This window comes from Manis pentadactyla, chromosome 10 (genome assembly GCF_030020395.1).
Source record: "Manis pentadactyla isolate mManPen7 chromosome 10, mManPen7.hap1, whole genome shotgun sequence".
NCBI classification, from domain to species: Eukaryota; Metazoa; Chordata; class Mammalia; order Pholidota; family Manidae; genus Manis; species Manis pentadactyla.
This window is the reverse complement of record NC_080028.1, coordinates 20,890,489-20,912,333: the sequence shown is the minus strand read 5'-3', so window position 1 is coordinate 20,912,333 and position 21,845 is coordinate 20,890,489. Positions and strand designations below refer to the sequence as shown.

General features: G+C 37.3%; 1 protein-coding gene across 5 annotated transcripts in view; it reads right to left on the bottom strand.

Annotated features, from left to right (window-relative positions):
- Positions 1–21,845, bottom strand: part of ANKS1B (ankyrin repeat and sterile alpha motif domain containing 1B) — a 1,001,987-nt gene that overhangs the window by 571,593 nt on the left and 408,549 nt on the right. The window lies entirely within an intron of this gene.

The window sequence follows — 21,845 nt, the reverse complement described above, 5'->3', positions numbered from 1 at the left end:
TGATATTCCTTGTTTCTTTCCTGATGTAGGTAATTTGTGTCTTTTTCTCTTTTTTTTTCCAGTTTCAGTTTAGGAACATCAGGAAGCAATTATATAATAATTTACAGAAGATATGAGCAGCCAAAATAGAAGCATGTATCACTGTGTGTATGAAAGAAAGAAATTTTTTTACAAATAAAGGTTCAGTGTACATTATTTTTTAAACTATCAAAACTTCTTCTTTCTAATTCTTAATTTACATCACTGCTTTACTAATAATAGCTCTCATTAAGTACATGGTGGGCCAGATAGCCTACATATATTTTTTCATGTAAATACCATAACAACTTTGCAAAAGTAAAGATTATTTACCACATTTTACAGATGGGGAAATTGAAACTTCTCAAAGGAAACTCAGTAACTTTTAGTTTTAGAGTCTATCTCAACACTTCAAAAGCCATGCATACACTTCCCATTGCACCATGCTGCCTTTTCTCTATAATTACCCAGAATATCTTTCCATAGCATACAAACAATGGTGTTTTTTATTGGTTAGCAAGAAAATGATAGCTTGAAAGGACATTTTCCTCAGGGTATTTGTAAAAGCAACTGCCTTGAGGACTACCACCAAAAAGTAAATACACAGTAGAGAGAAAAGAGAAGTTAAGGTTTAAACCAGAAAGATGTGACAATACGAGTACTTGATCAATGAATTTAAGATGTCATGAAGTTTTACATATAAGCACACAGCAATTCCATTGGAATAAAATATAATCAGTGTCATAAGAATTTTTATTATGTCATAAGACAATAGAGATTTTTTTAATGAAGATAAGTATTCAAATTAATTTTAGCTAACATTAATTTTAACTCCTTCTTCCACTAAGGATTTTTGTAAAACACTTACCAAAATGCACATTAATGAAAGCTTTTCACTTCTCCCTGTCCCAGTTGTGGCAAATTAGTACTCAAAAGACTGGGATATATTTGTATAAAGCAAATATTTTTTTAAAAAACTCATAAACTGAGTAATCAATTTCTAAATAATTAAGAATTAGCATGATTTATATATAAGCTGTGCCTAGAGTTCCCTTAAAAAAATCATTAAATTCTGAAACAAGCTCTAACTCTAAAATCCCTTCCTTCATCTTTATATCAATGAACAAGTCAAGCACTCAATTCACTACTGTCCTAAATTCAAAGGCACTTGGATGTTTTGTACTAGTTCCTATGGGTAAAATTTATTGATACCTATTTTCAAGACAGAATGCAGTTTGGGCAGGATAGAATTGGATTCAAATCCTAGTGCCAGTATTTATATTTCAGTATCTGTATCTGTAAATGCTGATAATATAACCTGCCCTGTAGAATTATGGTCTGGATTAATTGAGATAATATAAATGAAGCATTAGGATAATGTCTTGCCTACTTCAAAGTAAAGGATTGATAAATACTTTTTTCTCCCCTTACTGAAAGATTTAGCATAGATGGGACCTGACTGAAAGAAGACATTGATAAGTTAAATCACAGCACAAATCTCCTGATTACTGGCAGAATCGCCAAATGAAATTGAGAAGACAGTGGCAGAACCCCACTGATACGCTATAATTTGCAGAGGTTAGAGTTGTAGGGAATCAGTACGTTTGGAAGAATATACAGCACATAGACTTACCTTTATCTGTATTTAAAACAGTTGCCCTGGAAATTTGAATGACTGCCCTAAGCAGAAAGCTGTCAGCGGGGGTCTCTGATGGGAAATGAGTGGCAGAGAGTCCGGAAGAACCTCTCCAAATAGCCGCCCATCACTGATCTGGAAGAATGAGGGTTCAAAGTAATGATGGGGCATGGATCTTGGGAGAAAGACAAGAAGGTATGCTCCAGATCATCTCTGTTACTCCAGTGCGGATAAGCAATTTTAGAAAGAATGGCATTAGGAAGTCCGGGAGCCTCTTCTGGTGACCTTATCAAGCAGAAATTTGGACAGTTGTTAGAAGTTTGAATAGCAGGCACCAGAGAGCAGCTTTGGAGAAAGAAGCTAGTCAATAGATACATTTTGAACCCAAACAAAACATAAAGTTGGCTATAAGGGTCCCCTGGTACAGTGGCTAATCAGAAACAGAGAAGAATCAGCAGAAAGTAATTTCTGGGCTGGTACTGTTCATACTTGGCTCTGTCTTCTCCACTTACCAAGTTAAAGAGTACTAAGCAATATTAACTAAAGACAGATACGATTCCTTCCCTTGTGGACCTCATATTCAGTGAGAAAGTTTGACACAGAAATAGAAAAGTGAAAAGTTCTCTGAAGAAGTCAGGGGTGCTAGGAAGACACATAATGAGGGGTGTGACCTAACTTGGGATGGAAGGAAAAACTTCCTTAAGGAAGTAACATTTCAGCTGCTACCGGAAGGAGGTGTAGAAATTAGCTAAGTGCAAGCCACATGAGTGGGGTTGAAATGAAGGGCCCAAGTCAAAGGTAACATCAGAAAATCATGATCCCGAGCAACGAAGAAAATAGGCAGCACATGTAAGGAATGGTTAAGTAGTTGGTGTATTTGGAAGACAAAAAGAAGGGAACAGAGTGGGTTGTAGGCACCTCTTTCTAGACGTTTGTGAAGTGGAAGAAAATCAGTAAAACTCTAGAGCAAAGGAAGACATTTTCTATGATGGCGTTGACTTGAGCATGTTGAAACACTAATGGAAAAGACATCATAAAAAGAGAGATGTTAAAGGGACAGAAACCAAAAGGAACTGAGTGTGCAAGCTTCCTGATGAGACCAGGGGGGAATTAAGAAAACATGGGAAATATGGCTTTAGAGAGGTGGAAGGATACCTCCATTTTAATAGTATAGAAGAGGAAATGATAGGTTCAGGGAGATTTTACAGATGTTTTGGCACAATGTCAAGGTAGTATCTCATTGATGATTTCCAGTTTCTCTGTGAAGGGAGGGTAAAATCATCTGTAACATGCTAGAAGGAAAATTAGGCATCTGGGAGAGTAGAACTCAAAAGTCACTGGGAAAGTTGACATGTAAGCCAACTGGAGAAATTTAGGTCAGTTGAGTACTGTTAAGGGCCTAACTGAGACTGGGAACCATGAATTTACAATGTAAAATTAAGATTATGAATTGATTTTTTAATATTTCTCTCTATATAGGTATTTTTTTCCTATTTTATATCAAAGACAATGAAAATGGCTTGTTGGTTTCTCACTATTCACTCTTACATTTTACTTTATATATTGTAGTGTATATATATTTTATAAAATATATTTTATATATACATATATATGCATATATAAATGAACTTTGGCTTTGTATTTATTTCAGTAGAATATTATAAGCAGGGAAATAAGGTCTGTAATTATTATACATTTATTATGTATTATGTACTTTATCAATATAAAATTCCTTCTTATCCTTTTCTTCTTTCTTTCCTAAATCATTTGGATATCTTAAATTATTATGCTACCAGTAGTGGTTTTAAATTTCCCCATGTCATTAGTCATTGACATTAATCATAATCCTAAGGGTTTTTTGGAAAATACATTAGAACTTGCATATCTATAATATTCCATGGATATTATCACCACCTCTGCCCCTTTACTGACTTCATCTACACAGCCTTCATTTTCCAGTATAATTCTCCCATGCAAGTAGAAGGGGCCTGATCAAGGCTGAGAACCAAAAATGTGTGATACATGGGAAGCCCATCTCCTTATTCCAGAAGCAAGATCAGAACAACAGCAAACAGGATAAGGCTTGTGCTGGGTATATGGGGTATTCATTGGTACCTTCAACACTCTAGAGAAGACTCAGGCTCACCTAAAGAGCAGAGCAAAAAGGATCATCATCTTTACCCCTCCACAGATGTACCCATGTTGGGATTATAATGAACCATGAGAGCTGTCATAACTCCCTCAAGATTGATAGCAATGCTTTCTGCACCACCAAATGCTTTGCCTGCCTCCCTGCTAAAGTCATCCGTGACAACCTGATCATCGTGGAGGGACCAGTGACACAGGGCATGCCATCCCCACACAAAGAAGACCATGGATGGCACACTGTGGTATTATGGCCACAGTGCAGCCCAAAATAACATCCCAGCATCCAACGACCACTGACGCAGCCACAGTTGTGTGATTCCTGAGCCAGGAGCCCCCTGGCATGGCCTTCCAAGTCCCTATAGTCACCATGTTTGTCATGCATCTGACCTGGAGAAAGTTGCCAAATATGTTAACGGCAGGAAGGTGGTAAAGCAGATGCTAGAGGGACCCCTTAAAGGACACCCTGGGCTGCATGAAAGTTGTTGCCTATGAATTTAATGATATCCTCTCTTGCCTCTGATGCTGGGGCTAATGTTGTCCTCAAAGACCACTTTTTAGGCTATTTCTTGGTATGACAGTGAATTTGGCCTCAGAAACCAAGCAACTCCTGGACCACCACCCTCAACACAAGTGCCAGAGGAAAAGCGATCCTCAGCTACTGTGGAGTTGCTCCCCATTTTTATTTCTCAAGTCAGTGAAAATTTCTCATTTTTGATATAATTTCCATACAAGCCTCCCTGAGAATGGAAAGGGATTTAAAGAATATTTAACATCAGTACCACGTACTATGACTGTACTATATCTAGCAAGGAAAAAAAGAAAGAATCTTTCCTGACATAAGATGAAAACATTCTAGTGAATTAATCAATCATGGACCCATAAGCAGGCATTAAAAATTATATCATTGAGAATATTTCATATCATTAGAAAATCTGAGAATATATTTTTTAGGTGGAAAGACAAGTTACAAATCAATTGTACACACAATGATATAAATTTTTTAAATTAATATATGTGTGTGTGGAAAAAGTCTGGTTGTTAAGGATAATTAATATGGAGGGGTGATTTTTTATTTATACATTTCTGAGTAAAAGTATTTCTTTTCATCATATCACACTGCATATTTTAGTTACAAACTCTGCATCAGACAACACTAATTTTCATTGACTGTTTCTCCAGTTAAGGTTAGATTTTCACCACATTTTTTCTTCTACAAATCAATGACTACAGTTTGATTTTGGTGGAGCTCTCCTGTTAGAGTTGTAAAATGTGGGCAGTAAAGTGAGCAAGGAAATTGGAGTCATTAGATGTCCTGGTAATATATATATGTGTGTGTGTGTGTAACACAACAGGTATATATTCCAAAATAAATTAAAGCTGAAGGCAAACAAAATAGAATAAACAGCTAAAAAAATTCAAAAATTTTTAAGAGACTAAACCTTCAAATTAAGTGTCAGGTGAAAAGCAACACACTGCTTAGTTTTCAGGGTGGGTGTGGGAGAAGTTGTTCATTCATAAAAATGCACAGAGTATCAAAAGAAACATTCCAGGACACAGGAGAGGTGAATTCAGGAAAAAGAATCATAGTGATAGCAGAGAATACCTGTGATAAATTAAGTTTTAGACTGTTTAAAGAAAGTTTTAAGGGATTATCACATTTAGAGTCTGCATTTATTCACTTCTTCGAGCTCTTGTTTGGAAGAGTAAATATCTTAAAGCACAGAAAAGTTACTTCTGATAACTTCTTTAATCATTCTTTCAACAAAGAATCATGGAGTACCTTTCCCATATAGAACTGGGGAGCTGATGGTGGGCACTTTGGCCAGTCTGGGGACGTCAGAGAAGAAGGCGTCCTTGTGAAAGTGGTATCTAAGTGGGGTCTGAAGAATGCATAAAACACAGCCAGACCAAAGTGGAAGGAATGGAGAATGGGCAAAGCTGGTGGAGAAACACTAGCACACGTTTGGAAAGAGCATGGTGCTTCAGAGGAAATAAAATGAGCCTAGAGGTGGGCTGGGGATGTGGGTGTACAGACAAGAGAGGAGAGAGGCTCAAGATGTCCCTCTAATACGAGACAGGAGCCTGGTCTTAAAGGCCTAGTATGATGGCTTTTGATCAAGCAATAGTGATCAAACGTGCTTTAAGCTAGGGAGTGAATGAACAGGCTTAAGGAAAATGGTATAGCACTTGGAGAAAAAATTGGGGCTTTGCATTTTCTATTTGATTTGCATCAACTTTTTCTCCTGTATAGGTCGCAGAAGCAGATTTTGGATAACATACATATCAATACATACACACACACAGAATAAAGAAAAAATTTTAATCACCCATTTTATACATTCACACACACACATTTGTATACACACACGACACATATATATTAGAAATTTGCAAATAAGCAATATACACAGACTAGTTTATTTTATAGTTAACAAATTAATACTTTTAAGATTACCAGGTAGTTAAAATTCTCTGTATGATCAAACTGGTTTTCAAAAATAATATAATCTTTTTAATATCTATCTTCCATTCAAACATAAAAAATTTTCAGTTTTTGCTATTAAGATAGTGCTGCAATGAATGCATTTTACATACTTTTCCCCTTCTTTCTGAGCATTTTTTTGGTATGGAGGAGAAATTACTAGACTAAAAATGGTATATTTTTTTATGGCTCTTGATTCACATTACCAAGCAGATCTCTAGAAACATTTTTGCTGTCAATCTATGAGAATGCGTACATCCCCATGCTTTTACCATACGCTTACCACAGGATTTTCATTTTTTTAAAAAGTTATAACCACTTCTTAGGCTAAAATGTTATCATTTTATTTTGAGTTTCTTTGATATGCATAGCTGTTAAGCATTTCCTCTTTTGTTTATTAGATATTCATCTTTTTCTTTCTTGAGTCATTTATTTATATTCTTTGCTTGTTTTTTTCCCATGGATTTATTAGTCTTCTGTATAGTCGTATCTCAGTGCTTTGCATATTAGGGTAGCAATAGTTTGGACTGTTTATATTTGTTATAAATATCTCTAGCTCATTTGTTACTTGCTTTCTATTTTAATTGGGACTTTTGATGCAGCGTACCTTTTAATTTTTATGTAGTCAAAGCCATTTATCTTTCCCTTTGGGATTACTTCCACAGCTTTTATGTTAAATGAATGCTAGTGTCTCTAAGATTAAGTTTGAAATATTGACAGTCAGTGTCTCTAACATTTCAAACATTTTGTTAGTTAATAGAGAGAAATGACTGCTGAGCAATTCATTTGTAACTGTTCTGACAGGAGAGAGAGGAAGTATAAGGCAGGTAAGAAAATATCTCATTTAGAGTTCTATTAATCACTGTCAATACTTTGTTAAAGTGCATTGCCTAATGTTTGTTTATATAATTTAACTTATTTAAAAGACTTTTCTCTCATGTTTCCACTAACCTAATGATCCTCCTAATTTATTATTTTATGTATAATTACAATTATTATGTAGATGTCTGTTTATGTTGATTCTTGTTTGCATTTTTTATGGAATCCAATAGAAGATGTAATATAGCTGTAGAGTATTCTTCTACTATTAAAGAAGCATTTGAGAGAAAAACAATCTTAATTAAAATAGCAATATGGTTTGGTACTTGACTCAATTCAATTTAGTATTTATGGCTTGCTGTCTCATACAAGTTTCCTCATACATGTCAAATTACATCAGTTATCCCTATGCTCACTCAAGAAATAGCTATTGTCAAATTCTCTGCTAACCACCAAGAATTAAAGAACAGAAATTTCACAGACCAGTGGGGAATCATTTGCAATTCCTGCTTTTACAAATAGTAATGCCCTCACTGTGTTTTCCAGTCTTTTCTGAGGCATAAATAGACTCTTACAAAAACCCATATAAAAATAACGTAGAAGTATACCCATATAAAAATAATGTGGAATTACACCCATAATGCTTAGGGGCACAGTGGGCTAGAAACCCTTACGTCTAACTATCTACTTGACATCTAGAGGATATGTCAAACTTTACGTAGCCAAAACAGACCTCTGACCCTTGTTCCCCAACACCAGCAATACCAAAACAAACACACAAAAACCCATGGATTTCACCTAGATTCTTTGTGGTAAATGGCACCATAATTTTCACAGTTACTTAAGCCATAAACCTAGGCATGCTTGATTCATAGGGTATATCCCCTGAACTCAGCTCAACAGTAAGTACCATGGCTTCTACTTTGAAAATGTGCCTCAAAATCACCCACTTCTCTAAATCTCAACTGTACCACCCTGATCCAAGCAACTGTACTCTCTCTACTGGACAACTACAGAACATCCTCATTATTTCCCCTGCTTCTGCTTACTCTCCATAAGGCATTCTCCAGCCAGTGATCTTCTGACAATGTGAATCAATTCATGCCACATCCTTGTTGAAAGGCTTTCAGTGGCTTCTAACTGTACTGGTAGTAAAATCTGCAATTCTTACAAAGACCTACGTGTTCCCCATCTTCTCCAGCCTCATCTCAGAGCACTTCCCCCCAATACACACAACTTTGTCTGTTCCTCTATTACATGTTCACCTCATCCTCAGGGCCTTTGTATTGCTATGTCCCTTTCCTGGAACCTCCTCCCCCGTCTCTCTGCATGGCTGGTTGTTTCTCTTCATTTATGTCCAAACTCAGATATCATCTTCAGAGAGATCCTCTCGGATATAAATGCTGGCTGCTCTTCCAACTTCTGTTTTACTCTGTTTAGTTCATTCATAGTACTTAACACAATCTTAAATTACATTCTTTGCTTCATCATTGTCAATCTACTGCCTCTGAGCTATAAGCTCCATGAAGGCAGGGACCTCTTATGTCTTACTATTACATTTCCTGTACTAGCATGAAGACTGGTATGTAGACCACACTCAGCAAATATGAGTAAAATGGATGAAAGGATAAGGACATCTCACTGGAGATGGAGTGTGAAAGGGTAATACTAGGCAATGTTTGGGTCCTATCCTGAAGGAAGAATAGATGTTAACTAGGAATAGAAAGAGGGAAACACAATCTAGACTGTATCAGAAAGCATGAGAGAAATTCCCCCTGGGAAGGTGCAGGAGTTTAGTAGGACTGCATGTTGGAGGTGGTGCTCATCAAGAGGAGGAGGCCAGTGCAGGACATAAATATGCCTTCCTGAGGAGTCTGGGTGTTATGGAGGTGATAAGAGGCTTGGAAGTATTTTCAAAAGTGGATCATATGATCAGCCCGACAGCGTAAGATCACTCTCAACCAGGGGAAGAAGTCTGGCACTGGGGACAGCGCCCAAACGAGATTCCCTCTAGAGGAGAATCTCGGTATAGATGTCACACAGCTGGCAGTGTTTGGAGGGTGTCCACGTGTGGAGGGCAGCTGGGATGGGGAGTCAAAGCACCGTGAGGGTGAGGAGGAGATCCACCAAGGGTCAGTCCAATGGGGGGGATCAAAGCACAGAGAAGATAAGGAGGAGGGTGGTGTGTGTAACACCCTGAGCAGGGTGAGGATGGCATTCACATGGGGGTAGGTGGCAAATGGGGTGAAGCTGGTATTCGCATAGGGGATATCCCTAAACGGTATTAGGAAGATCAAATACCTAAACACATCAACAATACTGGAAACCAGGTTTCTGATTATCAGAGAATAAATTACAAATATGGAAATGAATTCCATGGTGTTTATACTAAAATCATGTTATCACTATGAACTCATGGTGTTCAGTATAGAGATGGATATAGAAATATAGATGTGTGTGCATATACAAATTTGTATTTACATACCCATTCCCACATACATGCATACCTATACATACTATACATATATATATAAATATTTTCTAGCTCTGCCCATTGAGAAGACTTTGGAACAGTGAAATCCCAATAGCAATAAATATACTTAATGCCTAATATACTTAATGCCAAAATCTTGGCATTCAAGTACCATTTTCCACTAAAAGGATATAGAGCTTACTCATATCTGGGAATGGGAAAGTGACATAGCCTAGAATATCTTGTCATTCCAGAAGGCGAAGAAGTGCTCAGTGGATGATGGTGATATGCAAAAAGGCCATAGGAGGGCTCCTTTTGGCAAAATCAGAAATAATTTAAGTATCAAAACAAGTAATGATAGTAATGGAGTGTAATTTGAATAAAATAGAAAAACACAGGACTAAACCAACATACATAAATGAAAAAATCGGATGTTCAATGAGAAACTGGATATTCATACAGTTTCAATGCAATCCCCCCAAAATACTTATAAACTGCAGAAGGGTAAGAGTTTCTAGTGGAGAAGCCTGGGAGACACAACCTTAGTCAAGTGATCAAGGTGAACAACATCAGGAATAAAAATATCAAAATCATGCACCTGATAGGAAGCAACAAACAGCCACAACCAAAACAACACAGAGTCACTTCTAGATCTTTCTGACAAAGATGAATAGCCAAAATCATTATGAAGAAATATCAGACAGACCTAAATTGAGGGACATTCTATAAACTAACTTCCCAGTTATCTTCCAATGTGTCATAGCTTGAAAAGTCCAGACAAGACTGAGGAATTGTTCCAGATCAAAGGAGATTACAGAGAAATGATAACTAGATACAATGTATGATTCTAGACTGGATCTTTTTATCATAAAAGATATTAGAACAACTGGTGAAATTTGAATTGGGGCTTAGGATTAAATGGTAGTAATACATCAAAGTTAAGGATCTGATTTTAGTGGTTTTCTGATCATAGATAAATGTCTTTGTAAGAAACAACATAATGCTGAAGTATTTGGGGCTGATGGGGCATCAGATCAGCAACTTACCATTTGTTCCAAGAAGAAAATGTATATTGCACTTCTACCTTTGGGTAACTTTTTAATTGTTTCAAAATATAAAACAGTAATAATAAAACACGAAGCTCACTCGGTGAGCAATGGAGAAGATAAATTAGAAGCAGAAAGAATGACAGTAAGAGCCATAATGGGAGCTATTTCAATAATCAAGTCAAGAGAAGGTGAATTAAGACACTTGCAGAGGGAAGACTGCAGTGGGAGCAGAGAAGAGAGGAGAGCTTTGGAAGATATTTGGGAAAAAGAACTGCCATAGTTTGGTGGCTGGTTAGATTTAGGGAGAGAAGGAAAGGGAGGAGACGAGGGCAACTCAAGTTTCTGGTTTGAGAAACCGAGTAGATGGTGGTGCCATTACTTGATGTAAGGAAGGAGGAGCAGATTTCTGGAGTGAGTAAAAGGAGGTCTAGCAAGTAAATGCAGTGACCCTTACTATCCAAACACTGTAGAGTACTTGAGCAAATAAAGTGACTCTCATTATCTTGTTAGCTGGACTTGTACTCTTTGGCCTTGTATTTCCACGAGAAGGGGAATTCCATCCGAGTGACATTCTCTCCCAACCCTTCACTCATTTATTCCCTAAGGTGGGAGTTCCTCAGCTGTAAAATGACTTTGGGGAAAGAACTAGGCAGGTGTATGTCTTCCCCCTCTGGTTTCTCCTCTTCAGAGTCCACATGTCAGGGTGAGACATGCACTCTGTGCTCTTCTGGGACAAGATCACCTTGTAGATTGTCCAGCTGTGCCAGTGATGGGTTGGGATCTGGTCTAATTCAGGGGTAAAGTTGCAGCAAACACGTATCTAGGACCACATTGTACAGTCAGTTTTATCAGTAATAGTAAAAAATTTTAACATTTGATTTTACTTTGTCTAGCTCCTGCGTCCCATCTCTCTATTGGCTCTGAATCTGGGAGTGAAAGAAAGCAGTGTGGTTAATCTGTCTCCTAAACCCAAACAATTATATAAACGTTTTAATTCCTCATAGTGCCTAATATAATGCTTGAAACACGCTTATCATACTGAATTCAATCAGTATAAAATGGAATGATGCTATAATAATACTGTATTACAGTGAAAAATATAGATCCTTCTAGTTATCATTTTTGGCTTAGACCTTTAACACAATTGATTTAAAACTTGTTTTTCAATATGGTATAATATACAGTATACTTATTTTACTTTTTCCTCATATTTAAAATAGGAATCATAATGACCCTCTTGTCTCACATGGTTGCCAAGAGGATTAAGTAGACAATGTATAGATTCTACTCTGTAACATCTGAACGAAGGACACATATTTACTGCTGAGTCAGCACGCGCCCTTTCTCAACAGTGTGAATTTTTGCAGAATAAGTAGAAAAATCAATTCAGAACAGAATCACTAGGGTCAGCTACACAGAAGCATACCAAGTGACCTAGATCATTTTTCCCAAATTGTGTTTTGCGGATCACCAGTTGTGAAAAATATTAATGGTTTTCCAGGAGTGGTAGCAGGGGAAAGGCTGTGAAAAAAATCCTTCAGTGAAGAAATGTGTTTAACCCTCCGTTTCCCCAATGTATTTGACCATGAGACCCTTTTTTTTTCTCTAAGAACACTATTCAGAATGAGTTTTCCATAGAGATGAGGACATTTCGGCAGAGGGAGAAGGGTGCAATATCTGGCTGGGACTCCTTGATTTATTAGAAGAGCCCATGGTAAATTTGGCCTAGCACTAAGTGATAAAACTAGAAACGCCTTGCTCACCCTATCCTGTTTGCTGGACTGCATACTTACCACTCCATCCAGATAATTCCTATTCAAATATAAAGCTCAATTTGAGCACCCCCTTCCTAGAATAGTCTTCGCTACCCTACCATTCTCAATTAATTAATTTAAATAATACTTATTGGGCACTCATTATCTATCAGGTGTTATTCTAGGTGCTGGGATTGAGGATTTAATAATATAATACCGTAAAGTTGTTGTTCTCATCCATTCAAGGGGGGGAGAAAGACACAGAACAAATCAACACATCAATGCTAATTCAGGAGTGAAAAATGCTACAAAGGAAAAAAGAGGACAAAGGAGATTGAAAGTGAAGTGGTGGATCCCTTTTATTCAGTGGTCAGGGTAAAGGCCTCTCTGATAAGGTGGCATCTGAATAATGGCCTGAAGGAAGAAAGGTTAAGAACCCTTCAAGCTTCTGAGGAAAGGGCATTCCAGACAAGTCAGAGATGAGAACAACCAAAGGCAGGAGCTGTTTGCTTATCTGTAATAAAGTAACACAGAGACTGTAAGGCTGGAGTAAAGCAAGCTAGGTTCGACAACGACAGGAGATAAATCAAAAGGTAGAGTGTCATTACAGGGTCTTGTAAGCCTCTCCTCTGAGTGAGATGGGAAGACGTTAGAAGGCTGAGAGATGAATAACAGGATCCGATTTATGTAAGTCTGTCTGCTGATTTGCCAGAGGACAATAAAGGCATAACAGTCAATGCCAGGAAACAGGAGAAGAGGCTTTTTCAAAAGTCCATGCAAGAGATGTTAATGGCTTATATAGGAGTGACAGAGGAGAGATGGTAAGAAGATCCTGATTCAAAATACATTTTGAAAGGAAAGCTAGAGGACAAATTTTAAACTTTCTGATCTCAGGACCCTTTCACGCCCTTAAAATTATTGAGAAGACTAAAGAGTTGTTGTTCATGAGAGTTGTTTTGTTACAAATCTGTAAACAGTTAATACATCAAAAATGAAAACTGAGGTACTTTTAAAACGTAAAAACACACAAATGCACATTTCATTAACCATCAGAGTTATGATGTCATTGCACATCCCAGAGCAATGATGGGAAATGCCATCAGGCACTCATGTACAAATAAAAGGCAACATGTCTTTGTATTACTATGAAAAGAGTTTTGATTTCACAGAACTTCTGAGAGGGTCTTAGAAATTGCCATGGGGTCTCAAACCACACTTTGAGAATTGCTGGCGTAGAGGATTTTCTGATGGCTTGGATGGGCGGAGGGTGTGGGTGAGGGGAAGAAAAGCATCAAGGATGGGGTCAAATCTTTTAGCCGGGGTGCCATCAACTGAAATACAGTTTAGTGCTTCACATGTTAAGTGCTTCTAGACGTTTAACTGAGATTTAGAGTAGCCAGCTGGATATGAGCCTGGAGTTCAGGGAAGTGGTCGGGGCTGGAGACATAAATTTAGGAGTAATCAGCATACAGATAGCATTTAAAGCTCTGAAACTGGATGTGAGTGCACAGGGAGTGAGTGTACATTGAGAAGAGAAAAGGTCTGAGGATGATTCCAGGGCATTCAGTGAATTCCATCAGAGAAATTTCAAACATAATCTGTTTACAGCAGTTTCCTTCAATTGATTAAAGGTTCTTTCAGATCACTTTCATATTCAGATCTCCTCTTATGATGCCCAGCACATGGTAGGCACTCAACTATGCTTATTGAGTGAAAGAATAAATAATGCTTAATGAATGAATAAACAACATGATCTATGGTACTTTCATAGCTAAATTCCACAATTTCAGGAAAGGTAACATTAGGACGTTGAAGTAATTAGCTTCAGATTCATACATTAGGTATACTATTCATCATGTGGTCAAAGAGGTTTCCATGAATTTGGAGGCAGAGGTAATTGGGGGCTTTTAACTTTATCCAGTACAAGTTAATAACAATTGACCTAACAGGAGGGAAGAGAGTAGATTTCAAATGCTAGTCTGCTACTTAAGACATTTAAAACAATAATGGCAACTCTACTTTCTGGACATTTTATTTTTAAAGAAATATTTTCCAATGATTTTTCATCCATGCATTCTTATTCAGACAGCCTAGAGCAGTCTAGGCATTCACTGAGATTTTTATGTATTTGGAAGAAAAAAATGTCAATTGAACTGACGAAAAACACCATTTTAATAATGTCTGCTGCTGTCAATGGCACAAAATTCAGAGAATTCCATTTCATTCTTAGAAAAGGACATGACATTTTTTTTTTTACCTGTAGAGAGTGAGTGTCAGTAACAAATAATTCCCCATTTTCCTGGGGGGTGGGGCGGGGGCGGGTAATCCAGCCAGGATTTCATCAAAAGAGAAATAAGGATAAGTAATATTCCACTGGCATATGACTGACATGACCTCTGTGTAGAATGGCAGTGATTTTAGTCATCAGTGGAGGATGCAGCTCATAGTGCTTGCTTCCCGGATTCTGGCTTTTCTAAGGAATGAGATGCTGGAGGTAGGAATTGCCCATATATAGCCAACAACATCATAGGTAAATTCAAATGACTTAGGGAATTTTTGAAAACTCCCAAATGTGTTTCCTAAAAGCCAAAGGTGCTATCATCAGAACCACTTGTGAAGAGACAAGGAGAGTGAGAAGATTGTCTCTCAAAGGTCGTATCTCAAATGTGGGCAAACAGGATTTAATTGCCACTATAACAACAACTTGGGTCACTATAGGGTTTTATAGCTTACACAGCACCATGGCACATTTTCTCTGATTGAGCTTTACTAGTAATCACATGAGGCAAATACGATTCTCATTCTGCTGACAAACTGAGGAATAGAAGGGTTACACAGAAGGCATGTGACAGAAGCATGATTAGAATTTAACTCCTAGAAAAAGGCACCTACAAGCAAAATTTTACATATGATTCCATGAGTTTCAAAGACCATCTATAGCCTATCCAAGAATACCAGGTTAAAAGTACATGTCTTAAGAGATACTGATTTAATCAGTCTAGGGTAGGGCCCAGGCATTTTTTTAAAGAGCTTCCCAGAAAATTCTAACTGGTTGAGGACCATTGGTCAATTGTTTGGGACCACTGACTTCTTTCTCAATTTTTTTTCCTTTCCAAGTTATTTTACCTGAGATTATTTTCTATTACTTTATTATCTTTCTGTTTTTAGACTCTTACTTTCCCTTAACTTTGGTTGCAAGACTCTAAAATACTGAATACAGTCTTCTTTGGTTCCTGATTTTAGGCTACAAATCGTTGCCATCTGTGTTTCTACACTTTTTCCTTTTTGAAATCTATTGTTCTCCTCTGGAATATCAATATTCCATGTTATTATTCTCTCCCTAAAGAGCTGATTAACATAAATAGGCTGTTGGAATTAGGAGACCAGAGTTCTTCCAGTCAGTGGCTCTGTGACCCTGGAGAAATTATTTAACCTCTCTAAGCCTCAGGCCCAACTAGTAAAGAGAAGGGAAAAAAATCTGTACCTTGTAAGAAATAAACACCATGCTCAATCATAGACATAAATGGCTCAATACCCAATAATAAAAATAAAATTTTTCTAAAAGGTTATTTCTTGGAAGGTCTTTATACCTCATCTATTTTTGCTGCAATTCAATCCAATATTCTGTATGCTTTCCAAGTTACATGCCTCTGCTTTTTACATACCCACTCTCATTTCTAATGTTAAGATTTAGCATATGTACTCTATTACCCCACAGTGCCCAGCAAAATGTTATCTTAAATTTGCAAGAATTTTATGTAACACCAGTTCTAAAACCTTTAATAGTAGAAGGAATAGGGTGGTTTGTCTTAAAGTCCTTCATTGTTAGCTCATTAAACGTATTAAAATGTCCAGAAGAATATCCAAAATATGTATTTCCTTCAGGCTGAGTTGTCACCTGATCTAAAGAGAGCCCATCATGGGTAGAAGTTCAGGAGCAGCTCATCTCATCTTTCTTCAAATCACCTCCCTAGTCTCTTGAGAGAATGGGGCCCTTGACTCTTTCTTTCCTTTACCCTTATGGCCTCTGCTGGGAAAAGAGTCTGACCTGAAATCATCTCATTCTGTTGGATTCCTCTCGGACGGGACTTAAAGTACGTGGTGGGAATCTCCACAGGACCAGGAGCACCTCAGATTTTCCAGCTTGGCTTCCTGTTAGCATCTACTTACATTCATTCATATGTTATTATAGTGTTCAATATTAAACACCTGTTTGAATGATTTATCTGTGATGTGCTAAAATACTCTTATGTTCTGCCTCCACCTTCAGTTACTTCTCCAACACCCTCTTCTGTTATTTCAGACTTGATTTGTATCATGAAACAGGAGAAAGACGTGGAAAAATCTACCCAGCTAAAACCACCACTAAAGGCACAGCCCAAAAATCCAGTGCTTTAACGAATGCTTGTCCCAGTTGTCTCTTGCATCCAGTAACACCAGGGTGTTTGAACTTTGGAACTAGTTCAAAGTTCAACTTTGAACTTTGGATTTAGTCACTCTTCCTATTATAAAATGTAACATTTCAGTCCCATCACTCACGTCTCCCAATGAATTTTCATCTCCTCTTTTTCATTCTCTACAATCAGGTTTAATTTCCTTCACCCTGAAATATACAGAGACACTGTTTTCTCAACTCTGCCCTTCCTTCAACACATCGCCATACTACTTTCTCCCCTTCTCCCACCAAACTATTCAAAAGATTAATCCACAATCTATGTGTTGCCTTTCTACAACTCTTCAGGTTTTTGCATCTTAAGCTTCTACCTTTTTCACTTGAAGGGACTTGCATTCTGGAAGGTCTTTGCCCTCATAATCACCAAATAAAGTGACATTTTGAGCTCCCTTCTCCTCCACCGCCTGACAAGTTTTGACAGTGTTGACTAATCTCTTCTCAAGTTTCTTTTCTCCCTTGATATTCACAGTCATGTTTTTTCTTCCTTCTTTTATATCTTTCAATATTCCTTTTCTCTTTCTTTTGCTAAGGCTTTCTTTGTAAAGTGTATGTGAAGAAATTATTTATTTCCTGGTTCTCAATTTCCTAATCTATAAAGTGAAGATAATAGCCATTCCAAAAAAAAAAATCAAGAAATTAAATTACATTAGGTGTTTGACAAATATTATTTATTATACTCCTTAAGCATGAACATTCTTAGCATTCCATCTGTGGTACTATCTTCCCTCACCATCAAATTCGATCTGTAAATCTTTATCTTAAGCTCCCCCCTCACCAGAGCTCCATACCCATATTACCAATTTGTATTTCATGCCCCATACTCAATAAGTTTACAAAACCAAATTTATCATGCTATCTTCTCCCTCATGAAAATGAACTCCTATTCATCTTTCCTATATTCATCTCAAAATCACAGCCAATCCGGCTCAAATTATTAGTCACTTCTGCCTCTCTTAGATCAATTCCATTGCACCACACACTAATGCTTTATCCGAAGTGTCTCTTGAATCATGTACTATTATGTATAGTGATTGATAGATAAGACACCATAAACAACTAGTATTTATCCCAAAAATGCAAAGATAGACTAACATCCCAAAATAAAACTAAGTAATTTATCATATCAACAGAACAGAGAGAAAAAGATCACATGATCATCTATGAAAAACTTCAGAAACATGAAAAACTTCAAACACTTTCTTATGCTAAAAACTCTCAGCAAGTTCTCAGAGCAGCAGGCTACATGCAAAAAGCTTATATTATGCTTAGTGGGGAAATACTGAATGCTTTCCCTCAAAGACAGAACAAGGCAAGGATTTTTGATTTTGTCATTTTACCACTTCCATGCACTGCTGCACTGCAGTCATAGCAGTAAGAAATGGAAAAGGCATAAAGATCAGAAAAGAACAAGTAAAACCATCATTATTCTCAGATGACAGGAGAGAACCCTAAGGAACTCTTTTCTAAAAGAACCCACTATAACTTTTAAATGAAATATCCAGGTTGCAGATACAAAGATAATATAAAACTCAATTGCATTTCTATACAACAGCAACAAACAATTGGAAAGAGAAAGTGATATACTAAAGCATTAAATCAATCAAGGAGGAAAGAAGTCCTTTTCTATGTAGGAAAAAAAATGAATGTCTATGCTGACCTCACACCATACAAAAGCAATTAGAATGGATCACATAACTAAATGGAAAAGCCAGAACCAGAAAGTGTTTAGAAAAAAATATGGGCCCATATATTCACAACCTAGACAAGACACAGAAAGTACTAACCATGAAAGAAAAAAACTGAAAAATTGAATATCACCAAAATTGAAATATTCTGTTCATTGAAAGTCACCATTAAACATTTAGGCAAATCACAGATGGAGAAAAATATTTGCAGTACATAAACCTGACAAAGGATCCATGCCTTTTGGAATCACAGGAGAATTTATAAAGATTTTTTTACAAGTCATCTATTAGAAAGTTGAACAATCCCATTAAAAAGACTTGAAAAGGCACTATTCAAAAGAAGGTATAAGAATGGGCAATAACCACAGGAAAGTCACTCAACATCATTAGTTACCAGGAAAGCGCATATTAAAACCATAATGAGAAATCTTTTCAAATCCATCAGAAGGGCTAAAATTAAAATAATTAGAAAGTCTAGTGTCTTGCCGTGGATAAAATGAGAGTTTCTGTGACCAGGATTCTCACCTGGTGGTTGACTAGCTCACTGTACACCTGTGGGCAATACATGGCTGTTGATTCTATAAAAAGAGCTCTGCCCAGTGCTCTGGGCGCAACATGGTGGCAGGGCTGCAAGGCTGCAGGAGAGCAGAGCAGAGGCTGGAGTGGTGGCAGCACCAAGGACAGAGGCCCAAAGGACAGCTGTGCAGGACAACTGTGCAGAGAGGCCCGGAGGACAGCTGTGGGGACAGAGGAGCCCAGAGAACGGCTGTGTGGACAGAGGGTCCCAGAGGCAGAGACTGGCTTGCTGCATGCAGACTCGCTCTGAGTGAACAGGATTTTAGTGACTGACCTGCCACCTGGAAATAAAGTTGGGTATAAACCTTTCACCCCAAGAATGTTTTGCTGTCATTTTCTTTGGTCACACTGAATCCATAGCGAACTTGTCCGGGGATGAAACCAATCTGGAGAATTTTATGACATCAACGTGCCCAGAGAAGCAAAGGTGAAAGGAGCAAACCCAGGATGAAGCACTAACATCTATGACTTAGGAATTAACCAACACGCCTGATAAAATCAAACTCAACACAGCACTGCCTGCTTCCCAGTAATTCACACAACTGATCAGAAACACATGCAATGTAACATCGGCCCTCCTGAAAAGAAGGACTCCTTGGTTACAGTAGATATTCTCTATTTACAGGTAGAGTTATGGAAAATAGACTAGATAAAGGCATTCTTGTAGTAAATGGTAAACAACTTAATTTGTTCTATTGAAGCAGTGCCTGCAGTGAATGAGATGAAAGTTCTGCTTTTCTCTCTCATCGATTCTATACCATTCTTCCTAAAATAAGACTGAGCACATCTGCTAATGCCCGAAGAAATGTTAATTTATGAATAAAGTTGCCTTTATACTTCAAAGCTCATCACCAGATTTAAGAGTGAAATGATCCTTTCAACCATGTTATTAATTTCTAATTTGTAAATGAAAATAATGTGTTTGAATACCCACAAATCAATCTAACTTCACATTTCTTGAATTTCCACACAGAAAGCCAGAATTAGCAAACACTTTAGAGGACTAAACCTGTGATCAAAATATAGGCTTTTATATAAGCTAACCAATAATTATCTCTTTCTTCAAACAGTTAGCTCTCAAAAATGTTCCATCCCTGAAACACCTGTGACTTGTCAGAACACGCCAGGGAGTCCCCTTTTCTATCCATTAGCTGTCCCCCATCCATGTCTTCTAGTCTCCAAACCCTTCCCTGAAATCACATATCCTACCCCTATACTCCCTCACAATTACTTCCACTGAATTTTCTATTCCCTGCCCTCTACAATGAATGAGGAGCCCCAGGAGATCAGAACTCAAAAGGAGAAATAAATAATGCACTCCAGTGTCTGAGGTGAAAGGAAGAGGGGCCCAATTGAAGTTATATTTTTTCCCCAAATATATACCTTAGTGTTACTGTTCTATTACCTGTATATTTATGAGCTGCACTGATTCTAATTTAAGTGACACCACCCTTAGTTTCCTGACTTTCTCACTTCATTTTTCCTTCCTAAACCGTCATTGTTACAGGCAGGTGGAGTCCATTGCCTTCATAAACATTTAATAATGGACAAAAGCCAGGGATGGACACAAGATGGAATCTCTGGCTTTCATACTATCTCTAGTTTTCACCAAAGTTTACCAAAATATACTAACATAAAATAGAATAGTCTAAAGATTTACAGAATAAGGTCTCTTAGAGTTGATCAGATTACAGATATCTAAAAAGGAATTTGTTTTTCATTCATTGAATGATTAAATGCGTTTACATTAGAGAATTTGTGTTGGCATAAAAATAAATAGGTTTAGTAATGGATTTCATTAACTTATATATAGGATGATCTACTACCTAAATAGTTAAAATTTCTGGAAATGTCATAGCAGCAATTAATACCAGAAACACCTTCATATAATAAGAGAACCAATGATAATAAATGTGACATTTAGCATCTAAATCTGGATTTAGTGAGGTTTATTTCTTGAAACAAATGGACTAGATCAAATTTGCCTGCAAAGGCAGAAGGGAAGAAGACATTTCCTCCTCCATATATTGGGACACCATGTGAAGTATTACCTGTGCCTCAATGAACCTGTAAGTTTCATCCTCATAAAGATGTCGCACAACCTCACGAGTATTTTTCTAACCTCTGAGCAGGAATGGAGAAGGCAGCTATGATGCTAATGAAAGGGAAAGGCATTTTAAATTAGGTGCAGAACTTAGCCTCTTCGGGTGCCAATATCCTTATTCATAAGCCCTAGAATATATACTCCCTTGAAGTTGATGAAGGTTAAATGAAACAATTTATATGAAAGTATTTTCTACATACTGTATGTAGTGGATATGTAAAGTTGAAATGTCATTTTATTGATGAGGATGATCATAGTAAAAATAGACCAAAATAAGTTGTATTAGAGAAGGTAAGATATTAAGCAAGTCATCACTAAGACCAAAACAGTCTTAAAAAGACATATTTGTCCAACAAATCGGCTCAAAAGATTGGTTCACATGATGTATCTAAATAGACGGTGAATGGCATTAATTGGATCCAAACTCTCCCTCTCCTGGATTTCATGAGGCCCATTCAGAACGAGCCAGGTGGAGAACACCACCAATTCCATGTTCCGAGTCCATCTGTTGGCAGAAATATAATGCAAACAGCTTCATAAGTGCTATTTTCAATGAAATATCACAGAACAGCTTGTCCCAATGTTATTTCTAAAGCTTGCCTGCAAACCGCCTACTGGGAAATCCAACTGAAAGAGAAGAGGGAAGAG